Consider the following 16143-nt stretch of genomic DNA (forward strand, 5'->3'; position numbering starts at 1 on the left):
TACTTCTTTATAATGTATTAGGCAGAAACCCCTAGATTTAGTGGTTAGTCAGGATTAGCAGTGAGACTTCCAGGTATCATCAGATAATCCCAACAATAGCCATTATCAAGTTCAGATAATCAAATTACCAGTGCATTCTCTCACTAAAAATGAAGCAAGTAAAACTGTTGTTACGCAATCAGACTCACAAGAAGGAGATTGAAGATAACAGAGTTTGAGACAACAACTGAGCGGATGAACTGAAAGCAGGTTAGTGGTAAGTGCAATGATGCTTTGGAGAGTAGTGTTTTGTAATGCTGATAATATAATTTGTAAGGAAAATTGTGCATTAAATAGGGAAGTAGCCTATATCCGGGGAAACTTTTACAAAAGAAACACACACAAACAAATGCATATCTCTTTATAGTCTCGTGAAGCTGTTTTATCAGCAGCATCCACAACAACAACAACAAATGTTGAACATGAAAAAGTTTTTGCACAAGTGCACTTGCTAAATGAAGGCGGATTGTTTGAAATGGATCAATAAAAAAACGTTGTTTATTAACGAGCTGAAGTCATGCACTGACAGAAATGCAGTTCAAGTTAACCCCATGGTTCATAAGGTGCACTGTATACTGAATCATTCAGTACAGAAGGTGTTTTTCCACAGTTTTAGAGTGTCCCCAACACACCTTCACAGCGCGCACCACACGCAACGAGCTGCCGACTTCTCCAAGTGACTCCTGCATGACGAGCGCGAGGGAGAGACAGCAGTGCACAGATCGTGACACGCGTCTCTCTATATTAAGTAAATGGGAGCGGGAATTCACCGCATCATGAACTCATCACTTGAGGGAGTTTACACTGTAAGCAATACCCCCAAACTCACACCAAATGTCAGGCCCTGTAGATAGGCTAGCCTATTTAAATATCATTTAGTAAGCAGAAATGTAAAATGTACCTTAGCATATTAGAGGAAGATGCTGATTTCTCGATTGAATTGATGTTTGAAGAATGCACTTCCACAGCAGTCACGAGTAAGAGCATATAGGATAGCGGTTACAGTTTTCTATGCAGAAATTGAAGAATTGAAGACAGTCACGAGACCGATTGCTCGATCCAATCACGTTGGTAAAATTTTAAAACAAGCATGTTACAAGTAACGACCACAAACAGAAGGAAAATAGTGGAGTAAAAGTACCGATACATCACTTCAAATGTACTAAAGTAAAAGTAAAATTACACAATTTTTAAACTACACAAATTTACAATTCCCGGAAAAAAAACTACTTACAGTAACGTGAGTATTTGTAATTCGTTACTTCACACTACTGCCAGTCGCACTGAGACATTTTAACCCTCTGGGGTCTGAGGTGTTTTCTGGCCCTGGAGGTGTTCTGACATGCTCTGACATTTGTGCTTATTTCTGTTACTTGTGACATTTTCATAGCTAAAGTCTGATTACACTGTATTCAGCACAAACTCTGCTACAATAATATATCAGCAGCATGTATGTAAAAGTTTGTAGTTTTGAGATAATGACATTTATGCGTGGTTTGTGAAAATACAAAAAAAAATTGTCACTGAAATAAGGCCATGAAACCCATACTGATTATTTCTTCACAAGACTTTTGAAAATTGTATGACATAACCTAGAATATTTGCTCTAAAACTATGTGAAAATCATCCTGACTGCTCATTCAGATAAGACAATATATTGATTTAAAATGTGTAAGACATGTTTTGTGTGAGAAAGCTTATGCGGGAGGTGTGTGATCCCCTCATTAATATGTATGTTTTTCACACCTGAGAAAGACGAAGACACTCCCCTAATGTCCCTATTAGGAGCTATCAGGCCCTGTCATTCTGAGCAACCTTGCACAAAGAATGAGGAGATTTAAAAAACAATGGCTTTTTGACTGTTTGGATTTATTTACAACACAACATAATCCAAAGATACACAACAAATGACAAAAAAGCACTTATTGAAAACAATAATCCAAAGAAAGAGACCTTTGTGCCATTCCTAAAAACATTGTACATACCTTTCATTTCCAAGGTGTTTGATTTTCACTTTACCATGTTCATGTACAGAGACTGATGTGAATGTTGAAGTCAGCAGGACTCATTAGTGGAGCATCTGGGCCCTGAAAAAAAAAGTGAACATACTGATATCAGTATTTTCTGGTTAAAATTGCTTTTTAAAATTCACAGAACACACACATACACACACACACACAAATGTTTCCAACAATATATAATATAATGAACACCAGGTTTGTTGTGCCTTGTAGGCATAGGCTATGTGCAGTGCTGCATAAAATAACAACAATAACCTATAGCAGCGTATAAATCTTCCAAAAGATTTCAGTAACAACTACGAGAAAAATGTATTGATTATCATATGTTACTTCAAATGTTTCCATTCGTTATGATGATATGAAATGAGATAATAGTAAAACATGAAGCCTTATGTTTGGTGCGTTTTGCTTTTCAAACGCGATCTCGCTCCAAAATATGATACATTCAAACGCACTACGCGCTCCAAAATATGATACATTCAAACGCACGACGCGCTCCAAAATATGAAACATTATGGTTACCATATTAACATATCTACATTTGAGCAGATATCCACAAACACAGTAACAGTAAACATGGGTCCAAATATTATAATATTCACCATATATCTAGCAACAGTTCGACTGCAATGTGAAATTTATGCAACAATAACAAACTAATAAGAATTTCTTACCTTACATCTTTCTTGTCTTCAAATCGCGTTCTTCTTCTGGGGTAAAGCCAATGTAAGCTCACGGCACGTCTTTCAAACTCGACAAAAAGCAGAGACTTGCACGTTCGCGTTCCATGTAGAGATTTGCATGTGAATATCTTTTGCGCGCGTGGTCAAATTAAAAATAATTAGCAAGCGCGTGAGAAGCTGGACATCTTGTTGGTTTTATACAAATTACTTAAACAGAGAATATTTGTTTTCAGTTTGAATCTGATCATTTAAAAGTACACACTTAAATGTTTATAAAGGTATATGGCTCATAAATGTGTGACAAGTATTCGCTGAGTTTTGTTTTAGTTTATAGACATGCTCAAGAAAAAAAAGTTCACTGCGACGGAGAGGCAGAACGCACACCCTGTTTATTTTCTTTATTTTACAAAAGCACAATGTTTTGATTTGATTGTAAGTGGACACATACAAAAGTAGAAATATCACAGATTCTTTTTTTATATTTCTTTTTTCTTTATGATCATAAATGACGGAGAAATTTAAGTTTATTGTGCTACAATGTGAAGAAAATCGACCCCAGAGGGTTAAATGAATCCAAACATGTATAGTGTTGTATGATAATAGGTCACCAAACATGTAGATAACTATATAGATTTTTGGGTGAATGGATTTTTTTTTTTTGCTTTTTGGGTTTCAGGTTCTCCCAGCATGAAGAGAGAAGAGATGGGTGATGAGGAGACTATAAGGGTGAGGAGTGAACTGTTCGGTGTGGTGAGTCTCGGATTGCATGGTTACTTATGCAAGAGAGTGTTCAAATGTTAATTCTCAGGAGAGTCCTTTGTTTTCACGAGGAGTAGTCGTTTCTCAGTTCAGACTATCTGGCATCAGCCAGTCTTACAAAAGGCACAAGGCATTGTTTGTTGCCCACAGAAACCTGATCCAGTTCAAGCTCATATGGCATGGAAAGGTGTTGCCATCCTGTTTGTCTTCTCTCTGCTGTTGGTCCTCATTCCTAGGACTGAGCAAACATACCATGATAACATTACTTAGGAGTATTTATCTACAGCATGTTCATGGAAGAATCCAAATAAAGGTATCCGATATCTTTGATATCCATCCAATTGAGCACACCACCCAAATTTCAAATGATACCTGGTGTAAAAGGAAGTTTGTCAAAATGCTCAATATTTATTGAAATATTATCCTACTTGTGATTTACATATGACATCTAGTATAAAAGTAGGGGAAAGTGCTTCATAGAGCATCACTGCAGCATTACTGACATTTTGACGGCACATACTGAAGTAAACATGTAAGTATTTTAACATCCCTACATTTCAGTAGAAATTGTTTTCAGACGGTGTATATTTTGTATTGTAACACTGGCAGATCTTTACACTTGTTTATAGCATAAAAAAGAGATTATGTTTATCCAAACATGAAAATTCTGTCATGATATTCTTGTCTTCATGCCGTTCTAAAGCTGTCTGATTTTATTTCTTGCATGAAACACAAAAGAGGATATTTTGAGGAATGTTTCAGAGTCCATAGAATGGAAGCCAGTGCAGTTCACAATTGGACCCCATTGACTTCTTCTTGTTGTATCATAAAAGGTTATCATAAAAGGTTAACCCTAACCCTAACCCTAACCCAAAGTTGAATCCACCTTTCTTTGTTTCTTTTTTTCTTTCTAACTAATCCATCTTTCTTTCTAACTAATCTTTTCTTTCTTTCTTTCTTTCTTTCTTTCTTTCTTTCTTTCTTTCTTTCTTTCTTTCTTATTTCTTTCTATCTAATCTTTCTAACTAATCTTCTTTCTTTCTAACTAATTTCTTTCTTTTTTCTTTCTAACTAATATTTCTTTTTTCTTTCTTTCTAACTAATCTTTCTTTCTAACTAATTTTTCTTTCTTTCTTTCTTTCTTTCTTTCTAACTAATCATTCTTTCTTTTTCTTTCTAACTAATCTTTCTTTCTTTCTAACAAATTTTCTTTCTTTCTTTTTCTTTCAAACTAATCTTTCTTTTTCTTTCCGTCTTTGTACTAATCTTTCTTTTTTATTTATTTTTTTCTAACTAATCTTTCTTTCTAACTAATCTTTCTTTTTATCTTTCTTTTTTCTTTCTTTCTTTCTTTCTAACTAATCTTTCTTTTTCTTTCTTTCTAACTAATCTTTCTTTTTTCTTTCTTTCTTTCTTTCTAATCTTTTTTCTTTCTTTCATTCTTTTTAACTAATCTTTCTTTCTAACTAATCTTTTATTTATTTCTTTCTCTTTCTTTCTAACTAATCTATATTTCTTTCTTTCTAACTAATCTTTCTTTCTAACAAACCCATATTTATTTATTTCAAACTAATTTTTCTTTCTTTCTAACTAATCTATATTTCTTTCTAACTAATCTTTTCTTTCTTTCTTTCTTTCTTTCTTTCTTATTTCTTTCTAAATCTTTCTATCTAATCTTTCTAACTAATCTTCTTTCTTTCTTTCTAACTAATTTCTTTCTTTTTTCTTTCTAACTAATATTTCTTTTTTCTTTCTTTCTAACTAATCTTTCTTTCTAACTAATTTTTCTTTCTTTCTTTCTTTCTTTCTAACTAATCATTCTTTCTTTTTCTTTCTAACTAATCTTTCTTTCTTTCTAACAAATTTTCTTTCTTTCTTTTTCTTTCAAACTAATCTTTCTTTTTCTTTCCGTCTTTGTACTAATCTTTCTTTTTTATTTATTTTTTTCTAACTAATCTTTCTTTCTAACTAATCTTTCTTTTTATCTTTCTTTTTTCTTTCTTTCTTTCTTTCTAACTAATCTTTCTTTTTCTTTCTTTCTAACTAATCTTTCTTTTTTCTTTCTTTCTTTCTTTCTAATCTTTTTTCTTTCTTTCATTCTTTTTAACTAATCTTTCTTTCTAACTAATCTTTTATTTCTTTCTTTCTCTTTCTTTCTAACTAATCTATATTTCTTTCTTTCTAACTAATCTTTCTTTCTAACAAACCCATATTTATTTATTTCAAACTAATTTTTCTTTCTTTCTAACTAATCTATATTTCTTTCTTTCTAACTAATCCATCTTTCTAACTAATATTTTATTCTTTCTTTCTTCCTTCCTTTTTTCTAACTAATCTTTCTTTCTTTCTAACTAATCTTTTTTTTTTTTCTTTCTATCTAATCTTTCTGTCTTTCTAATCTTTTTCTTTCTTTCTAACTAATCTTTCTTTTTTCTTTCTTTCTAACTAATCTTTCTTTCTCTCTTTCTTTCTAACTTATCTTTCTTTCTTTCTTTCTTTCTACCAAATCTTTTCTTTCTTTCTTTCTACCAAATCTTTCTTTCTTTCTTTCTTTCTTTCTTTTTCTTTCTAACTAATATATCTTTCTTTAACTAACTTATCTATCTTTCTAACTAGAATAGAATAGAATAGAATTAGGCATTTATATAGCACTTTCATATGTACTACTGTACACCCAAAGCGCTTTACAAACATATCAGGGAATCTCTCCTCAACCACCACCAGTGTGTAGCATCCACTTGGATGATGCGACGGCAGCCACAGTACAACGGCGCCAGTGCGCTCACCACACACCAGCTATAGATGGAGAGGAGAGAGAGTGATAGAGCCAATTCAATGGAAGGGGATTATTAGGAGGCCATGATTGGTAAGGGCCAATGGGTGGAATGTGGCCAGGACACCGGGGTTACACCCCTACTCTTTACGAGAAGTGCCATGGGATTTTTAATGACCACAGAGAGTCAGGACCTCGGTTTAACGTCTCATCCGAAGGACGGTTAGTTAGATAATCTAATCTATCTTTCTTTATAACTAACTAACTTATCTATCTTTCTTTCTTTCTAACTAATCGATCTTTCTTTCTAACTAATTTATCTATCTTTCTATCTAACTTATCTTTCTTTCTTTCTTTCTTTCTAACTAATCTATCTACCTTTCTAACTAACTTATCTATCTATCTAACTAACTTATCTATCTTTCTAACTAATCTATCTTTCTTTCTAACTTATTTATTTCTAACTAATCTATCTTTCTAACTGATCTCTTTCTTTCTAACTAATCTTTCTTTCTTTCTTAGTATTCTTTCTTTCTAACTAATCTATCTATCAAACTTTAAACTACATTACACTTTAAACTACTTTAAACTTCTCCAAACTCTCTGGTCCGGCTTTCTCAAGCCAACTTAAAGTTTGTCTCAACAAACTTTTTTTTCTAGTTTTAAATTTATTATTTTAAAACAAGCCTAAGATACAGATTAAGTCCATTTATTTTCTTGTTGTGCATTTTAAAAAGCTTTTTTCATCCTTGGTCTCTTTGTAAATTTTCTTATAATGCACAGTCATATTTTACCTTTGCTGCTGATTCATTCCCAGGATTACCATGGAAAAGCTGACACTTCTGCTTCTGTTCATGACATTCTCTCAGGGGGATGCAGCAGGTTACTATTGAAATAATTATTATTACAGTGAGAACAAAGAATACATTTGGGGCCCTATCTTGCACCCAGCGTAATTCACTTTGTACACCGACGCATGTATCATTCCTATTTTGCACCCGCGCACAGCGGACTTTTCCCTCCACAGACCCATGTCAGTAAATTAGGGAATGAACTTGAGCTCCCGGGGGCGGTTCAGCGCGAAGAGGAGGCGTGTTCTGGCGCAAACATTCCCTGGTGCTATTTTGCAGGTTTAGAAAACAATTCTGCCACTGACCAGGAAAAACCTAGTCTAAAGTAAGTGGCGCATTGCAAATGTTATTCATAAGCTATTTTAACCCTCTAAGCGCCAAAGTCGCAAAATTGCGACAAGACGTCATACTTAATAAAACAGGCTGTAGATCCTAATATGGTGTAATATCTCATTTGTATTCCCTACCACTAGATGGCAGACATGTAATAATTCGATTCAAGACCAAAATTACATCATGTTCCTATTCAAAGTGTTGGAGGAAACAGCAGAGCAAGTGAGCGATCGTGTCATTGATGTGGAAGCTGTTCAGTTCAGAGCGTCTGAGTAAATTGTGAGATTTGTGAGAAAAAATCGTCAAATGGCTAATAAAAACTTGTACCGTGAGGATGTGTTGCAAATGTTATTCGCCGATTCTGACTCTAAAGGGGAATATTTGCCTTTTGGAAATGACAATCGGCCGTCTAATGATCGTGCTTCTCCCGGTACAACTTTGCCGCGCAATGGTGCCGCTGCGCAAGGCGCGAGTGTTCACGAAGCACAAACAGATCATTTTGACCATTTGCCCAATGGGGATGGAATGAGGATAAAAAAAAAAAAACTAAAAAAAAACATGTAAATAAATTCCAACATCAACTCAATATCTACTATTTCCCGAATAATACTGATGAACTGATCAAAAAGTAGGCTACTGTTCACATACGTTTTACTACTATATAGTATAGTAATAATTTAGCACTTTCTCCTGTTATTGTTGGTTTCCTCTTTTCTCATCATTTGGAATGAGGATAAAAAAAATAAAAATAAAAATAAAACATGTAAATAAGTTCAAACATCAGTTCAATATCTACTAAATCCTGAATATTATGAAATTCAAGAGGGCCGCCCCCCTGATGACGTCATAATATGCAAATTAGATTAGTATATTTACACCCCACATAAACTTTCAGTCATCCCCAACATTTTTCTAATTTACAGTAGATCTCTATCTTTAAGCCCTTTCGAAATTTTGATGTCAAAATCCAGCATTTTTTCAAAAAAACCTTGGCGCCTAAAGGGTTAAGGGTGCATTCTTGGCCATAATCAATGTAGCGTGTGCACAACGCGCATATGTGCCAAGTCTCGAGTGGAGGGTAAAGTGATTCACTATTAAATTAATCCGACTACGCCACCCTGGTGTATAACTCCCTATAAGGACACACAGGTAAGTTTTACCATTTGAAGACAGAGGTGACGTGAGACCAGTGCCGGCCCGAGCCTTTTGGGGGCCCTAAGCAGAATTTTATTTGGGGGCCCCCTCCCACCACGCGGAGTCACCTGTTTGATGATATTGACACAAATGTCACGCTATAATGTTACATTATAAATTAATACAATGAGGTTATGTATTAATACAAAATAAATACTTAATAAAAAATAGATAGGCCTACTTAAATAAAAAGTTTTAACTTTTTTTAACTTCTTTACTCTTTTACTAACTCTTTCAAACTTCTGAAAACAAACTGTCACAAAACATATCAAATAAATTATTTGCAAAATATACTCCAACGTTTTTCAACACTTTGCAGTTTGAATGATGTCTTGTATGAACATGACTGAGTATGTTTTTATGTTTACATTGTTCGATCGCGCCCGCGCCTCACACACACACACACACACACACCAGTAACGTGCGGTGAAATCTTGTCATGGGTAGGCTGTGACCTATCAATGTGGCATATATGTTTATATATTCATTCAGTTAATGTAGCAACCCAAGTTCATATCAGGCATCATCACATCGCTGCCTGCATTCAGCAAAGTCAGTCATAATGTGAGGCTAATGCACAATCAAATCTAATAATCAAATTAATGGACACATCTATCTTATGACTTATACAACAAACAAATGTTTTGTGCGGGACACAGTAACGTTAAGAGAGGGAGGCGGCGCGGTGTCAGCGAACCGACAAGCAGCCTAGTCACTATTGTAGTTTGTATTAATGCCATGGTTAAAAAAAAATGTAAAGGTTAAATAATAATTCACTTAGACTTTATAAGAAGCAATTGCGACTTTATTTCACACAATTCTGACTTTATATCTTACAATTCTGACTTTATAACATGCAATTGCGACTTTATTTCACGCAATTCTGACTTTATATCTCGCAATTCTGACTTTATAACACGCAATTGCGACTTTATTTCACGCAATTCTGAGAAATAATGACAGAATTGCGAGATGTAAACTCGCAATTGTGAGATAAAAAGTCGCAATTATCTTTTAAAATGTTTTATTCTGTGGCGGAAACAAGCTTCCATACCTCCTGGCCTCTTCCTCCCATCCATCCTCCCTGACTCGTTATGGTAGGGAGCGGCCCAGCTATCGGTAGGCGCCGGCGGTGCCGCGGTAGCCTACTCTTGAGAAAACGTTTTGGAAAAGACGGGCTATGGACCCAACCAACTCTATAGGAGGGGAGGGGAGAACTCCCTCACATGGTACAACCCATGCAGAGGCTGCGCGCTGCGGTGTCAGAATGCGGAACGTCCGAACGTGTGTATCCTAATGTAACTAACGTGACAAATGTGAAAAAAGAAAATCCTCGACCGGCCCAAAAGTGAAGCGGCCCACCGGGAATTCTCCCGATTACCCACCCCGGGCCTGTTGACAGCCAACGCTGGGCGCCGCTAGATCGGGAAGCGCGGATTGAGTGAGAGCGAGTGGATCACGTGACATGAAGCAAGCTCGGTCTCTGCCTCAATGTTGATAATTCAAGACAGCATGAGAACTGACTGCGCATGCGCAAACCTACGTAAACTACGTTCTATGGACCAAAGAGGCACTGCTAACCTCTGCCTCAATGGCCATGGCCTTGCATTTTCTGCATGAAACAATGGTTTTAGGAGCAAACAATGGCAAAATGAGTATATTATATGTGTATTCCTGAGAATTTTTGTTACAAAAATTTATATTTGGAATAAAATAAATGCAATTAATAATGTGGTGAATTAATAAAGTTCTTGGAATTAATAAATGTAATGTCAGCATTTCCTTTGGTGAGGCACTGCCTACCCTGCCTACCCTGACCGCACGTCCCTGACACACACACACACACACACACACACACACACAACAGAATTTCAGAATTGTAATCTTGACATCGCAGCCTGTTCATTATAGCCATAATAAAATATAATAATAAAATAGTCAACGTAACATATAATAATTGCACTGCTCTGTTTAAATAGTCAGTATTACAATTCGTACATTCACAGTCAGTAAGCTCCGCTGCACTGTGATGTTTCCAAGCACATTTTTGCGCGTGTGAAGAGGATGATTTTTTTTTCGTCGATATTGGAACGTGAGTGAAGTACAAAGCCTAAAGAATAGTTAAGCATCCAAATACATCGCGAATGTTGAAACATTTTGATCCTAATGAGAGAGAAACGTGAGCCCAACACCGCTTAGCCTACTTTCACTTTCGCTTTAAATTATTTCGTTTAGGCTTGTTTATAGTTATTTTTTATTCTTGTTCTGTTCTGAATATTATTAAATTCAAAGGATAAATCATTGATTTAAATGTAAATCATCAATCATTGATTTGTGACATGGCTTAACATTACCGTGACTTTGTGCACGAATTGTCTATGCACGCGAGGTTATGCGCATGACTCAAACACTGGCAGACACAGCAGCAGTTGTAGGCAGGAATATTGATCAGACTGAAATCAGAATTTTCTTGTCTTGAATTAGTCATTAATTAATTTGTTTATGTCACTTGTTTAAGTTAATTAATATGTAAAAAAATAAAATAAAAAAAACTCGATTGGGGGCCCTAAGCAGCCGCTTAGTTCGCTTATGCCTCGGGCCGGCTCTGCGTGAGACGTGAGGAACAATACAAAAATACACTTTATAATAAAAATCAAGAGTCAATAAAATTCTCGCTCTCAGGAATTTCCCAACATGACAAAAATAAGTCTCCAGGGCCAGGCGTAGTGGGAACAAGGCAGGCCGGCTGCAACTCAGGAGGTCGTCCAAACCCACCTCAAATCACAACAGATTAAACCACGTGCCCACACCATAAAGAAGAGTTGTCAGACTCAGCACACACTGCACACGGTGAAGCACACTACCGAATGAAGCATCTAGCCTCCCTTGCTTCACACCTAGTCCTCACTGGCTCCTGGAGAAAGAGGCAAGAGACACACTTTAATAAAGTGTTGCCGGGAAGAAAAGCAACCAAAACAAAGAAAATATTGCCAAAAGCAAAACAAACAAAACAAAGACAAGTTGCCAAAAGCAAAACAAAGACAATTTTGCCAAAAGCAAAACTAACAAGACTAATACAATGTTGGCGAGAATCAAAACAAACAACAAAGTTGCCAGGAAGCAAAACAAACAACAAAAAATATATTGCCAAAAGCAACACAAACAAAACTAATACAAGCAAATTATTGAAGCAAAACAGCAGCGGCGTCACATGTAGCGTCTTCAGTTAGGGCTTAGAGATAGTGATGTTCCATTCCCCATTTACCTTCAACAAAAAGGCACAAGTCAGCTAAATGCACTAAACCCCAAATGTAAACGAGGGAGAGACGTACTAATCTTTCTTACGATTTAGGTAGAACCACCAAACGCAAAGCTGTATAGTTACTCTCTCTACCGGCCAGCATTCACACACCTGTAGCGTGTTGTTACTGCTGAACATGACATGATAAATACCCCAAACTCAAGCAATCAAAATTTAGTGCAAATACCAACATACCTGAGAGTGAACTCCGCCACAAACTTGCCATAATGCCAGCACCGCCAATCCTGCTCTAATTAAACTATAAATAAAGCATATTACTAGAGCTATTCATATCTTTACATAGCCAGAGAGAGTATCAACATACCTCTGAAGAAACGAGACCGGAAACGAAAATGCCAGGAAGGGAAGAACCCTGACTTACAAGGACCCATAAACCCGTCAAAATAAGGGTCCTTATATACTGTGGCCGCTTCCACCTCATTGGTCTGTCAAAGCCACACTTAAAGCAGCACTCAGTAGCTTCGGGATTTCTTCGCTGTATTCTCGCTTTTTGCTCGCAGGTTTCTCTCTAGAGCTCCCCCCACAGCTTCGGAAAAGATATTTGACAACACTGTTGTAAAAACTCGTTGGTGATTCTCAGACACCAGAGGCTAGTAGATCAACGACATCAAAGCAGATGGGACATTCTTTAAAACGTCTTCTTCATTCGGGTTCGGACAGCGTGAGGGAGTGCAATAATGACAGCATTTTAGCAGATTTCTTTTGGCCGTAAAGCAATTGTTTACATCGCGAGACCTGATATCACGCGATACTTCCTGACGCGGCGGCCGGCGGCCCGCCGGCTCAAAGTTGCAAGTGCGAATTTTCCGCTCACGGGCACCAGGGGGGTGCGAAACGACCACCATTCAACCCGAAATAAGTCATATAACCATTCCAATGACTCCGACGCTGTTCAGTTAAGGTAAAAAAGTTACTTAGTTCACCTTTAACCAGAGCCAATAGGAGGGCAACATCACTTATCCTGCCACACATACACTTTGCTTACCTCATCTACACACAGACGCAGCAGTTCTCATTTTTAGAAAACCATACATTATTACAAGGAAAAATATTAACACACGAGGGAAATCATTGTTGTGTCCATGAAGATGTGAAAAAATAGGCATAAATCTAGCTTACACATTTAACCAAATTATTATAGGCCTACGCCTGTTTAAAGGCACAATATGTATTTTTTTTGCTATAAAAATATAAAAAATCACTATATCTATGTTATATATTTTTTAAAGTTGTGTATTTACATTATCCCGACAGTTCCAATTAACTTCTAAATCCAGAGAAATTAATATTTTAATTCGAAGACACGGACCGTGTCTTTATTTCCGTTTTGTCGCCGTCAATGCCGTCATATCCGTGTTGTCTCTGGTTTCCGCTCGTGCTGCCATGGCAACCAGAGCTATGACCCAGAGCCCTCTGATAGTAACCAAACTGACGCGGACAACTGTGTAGTTCGCAATGTCTATCTGCACGCTGTTGTTGTTTCGTTCAAACATGATGGACCATGGCAAGCAGACTTTGGATAAAAAAGGAGAACTAAACCGAGAATCAATATCAGCGCGGTGTTTTCGAGATGCCGAGAGCTCCACGTCCGAGACTTCGACTTCTCCTACATGTACTTTATTAAACAGGTGAGCACATTTACATAAAACTAATCAATATTATATAGTTCAACAATGATAAAATGTTAGAATATGATCTGTATGTTATTCTAATGTTGATCTAGCTTACTGCTAGTCTCATACAGACAAACTAACGTTAACACATACATTTCAACACATTCAAATGGAGTTTAGAGTGATAGTGTAATGTTAGACCAAGTGAAACAGCGCTGCGTTACCTCACAAGTTTAATTTGTCTAATAAACTGACCTGTGAGTAACGTTAGTAATTCTGCGTGTAGTTCGGTAGAATGAAATGTCCATATTCCTTTTATATCCGTGGGACTCGCATCGCGTTTGGAGCTGATAGCTGTCTCTTATCAATCCCGAACTGCTTCATATCACAGTCATGATAAAAGCATCGATGTATTCAGTCATCCATAAACATTATTAGATCGGCCGGCTTGACGTTGACGACAACATCCATAATTCTTAGCATGTGTTGCGTCATCAAACTACGCCTTTGTTATTGTAAATAGGTTAGCGACCCCTACTGGCGAAAAATTCCATATTGTGCCTTTAACCGAAGCTAATTTGGGTGTGTTTCTCCATCCCCAATGTCACTTCTCTGTGTTTTACGGCCCTGACGAGAACGTCGGTCTCCTCGGCTGTGAACCGCTCCTGGCGTGCGCCTGGCAAATCCACCGTTATAATAGCAATCCGCCATGGAACAAGCACGCCTGCTCTTAAAGGGAATGTGAGATGACTCTGATTGGTTTATTTCACGTTACGCCCAAACCACACCTATGAATAATGAAGCTACTTCAGACCAACCCATTTTAGATTTGAGCAAGAGTCATTTATCCCGCCGGTATAATAGCAACAGCGCCGAGACCCGCCCACAAAGTTACTTGCGTTTCAGATCGTTAAAATAGGGCCCTTTATATTCTTCCAAGAAGTTATGTACTTATTTGAGTAACTTAAACAGTCTATGACATTTACCCAATAATAACTCTATTTAAAGTGTTTACATGACATGTTGTTGGGTTATTAAGCATAATCAATGATTGTGTATGTAAATACTCTCACTGTTTCTTGAATATTATATATACAGCTGATGGCTGCCCCACTGGATGGTCTGCATTTGGACTGAAATGTGTCAAATTCTTCTCAACAACACTTGACTGGATGTCAGCAGAGGTAATGTGCTCCTGACAGCACTATTATAGTTATGTGACATATGTTTATGCACAAATTTGATGTTGAAATGTCATTTTCTGAAGTTATACAGAGAAATATCAAGAATTCAGACACTCTGAACTGAAGAATCTGATCATCAAATACATATTCTGATAAATTTGTTTATTGAAATGAGTTTTAAATAATAATAATAATAACAATAATAATACTTAATAATAATAATTAGTAGTATAACTTAAATGACCAACACAAATCTGCAAATCTCATCTTTAAATACTCAACAATGAGCCACTCGCACTTCTGGTGCACACGTAACATGTTCATAAGTTCATTTAAAAATAGAGTCTATATAGAAATGATTGTTGCATAATAATGTTCACTGAAAAATACATCTGTAGAATTTAAACATGTTTTTGTATTGAATTGTTCATGCAGAGATGTATTGGCTCGTATGGTCATGTGATGCATCATGAGCAAGAGTCCTGCATGTCACTATGTAAACGGCAGTGGCCCTCAGCTCTGTTTAGTGACATGTCCGTGTCCTGACAATACATGACACCTCTCAGGATGTGCTTCTAATGTTATATTTGTACAGTTTTTAAAGGCTGCAAAGAATCATAAATACAGAGAGAACGGCATGATGGGAAATCTGAAAAACCTCTGTGTTTGGCGTACAATATTCAGGGATAAACACTTTTTATTAGCCCAATGTACACTATTGTGCCATCAGCCCATATCATAAAGCAGAGATAAGGCCGTGATATTAGAGATAGACTATACTACTGCCCTAATGAAAGACACATGTTGAGCAAATATAGCGTTATTAATTCATGTGCATCCATACTCCTGTCTTCTTCATAGTAAAATGGCAGTGGTGCACAAATGAAATAGGTTATAGTATACATAAAAGTGAAAAATGTCTTGTTCGCATGCAAAAGTCTGTACATTTAAATGTTTTTGCAAAGGTCCCTTTAGTTTAGTTTTGTTTTTTGCAGTGCAGATCACATTTGGAAAAACACATCTGTAATGCTGAGGAATACTACATTTACCATTATTAATGTTACAAAATACTAAAAGAATTGATTGATGATATTAAAAACAATCTGCCTTTTCAGAAGCACTGTCAAACTTTTGGTGGAAATCTTGTATCGGTGCACAGTAGAGCTGAAAACAGTCTTCTGCTGAACACGGTGCCTGGTACGACAACAACTTGGGTTGGTGGTCATGATGGTGTAAAAATAAGTGGTTATGCAGATGATAAAACATTTAATTATTTTAATTTTAATTATTTGAATGTACAAGGCTTTGCAGAGAATAACAGAATGAACCAGGCTTATATAGGGTGAGCTAAACAGGATAATGAGACACAGC

The 16143-nt window shown here is 36.5% G+C and overlaps 1 protein-coding gene and 1 long non-coding RNA gene across 2 annotated transcripts in view; both read left to right on the top strand.

Moving 5' to 3' along the window:
* Positions 1–16143, top strand: part of LOC311298339 (ladderlectin-like) — a 166963-nt gene that overhangs the window by 150044 nt on the left and 776 nt on the right. The gene's annotated exons all lie outside the window — the stretch shown is intronic.
* LOC311299081 lies at positions 7077–16021 on the top strand. The gene is made up of 3 exons (XR_014629051.1): positions 7077–7157; positions 14687–14772; positions 15888–16021. It is a non-coding gene; the product is annotated as an uncharacterized lncRNA (long non-coding RNA).

This window comes from Rutilus rutilus, assembly GCF_951802725.1.
Source record: "Rutilus rutilus genome assembly, chromosome: 10".
NCBI classification, from domain to species: domain Eukaryota; kingdom Metazoa; phylum Chordata; class Actinopteri; order Cypriniformes; family Leuciscidae; genus Rutilus; species Rutilus rutilus.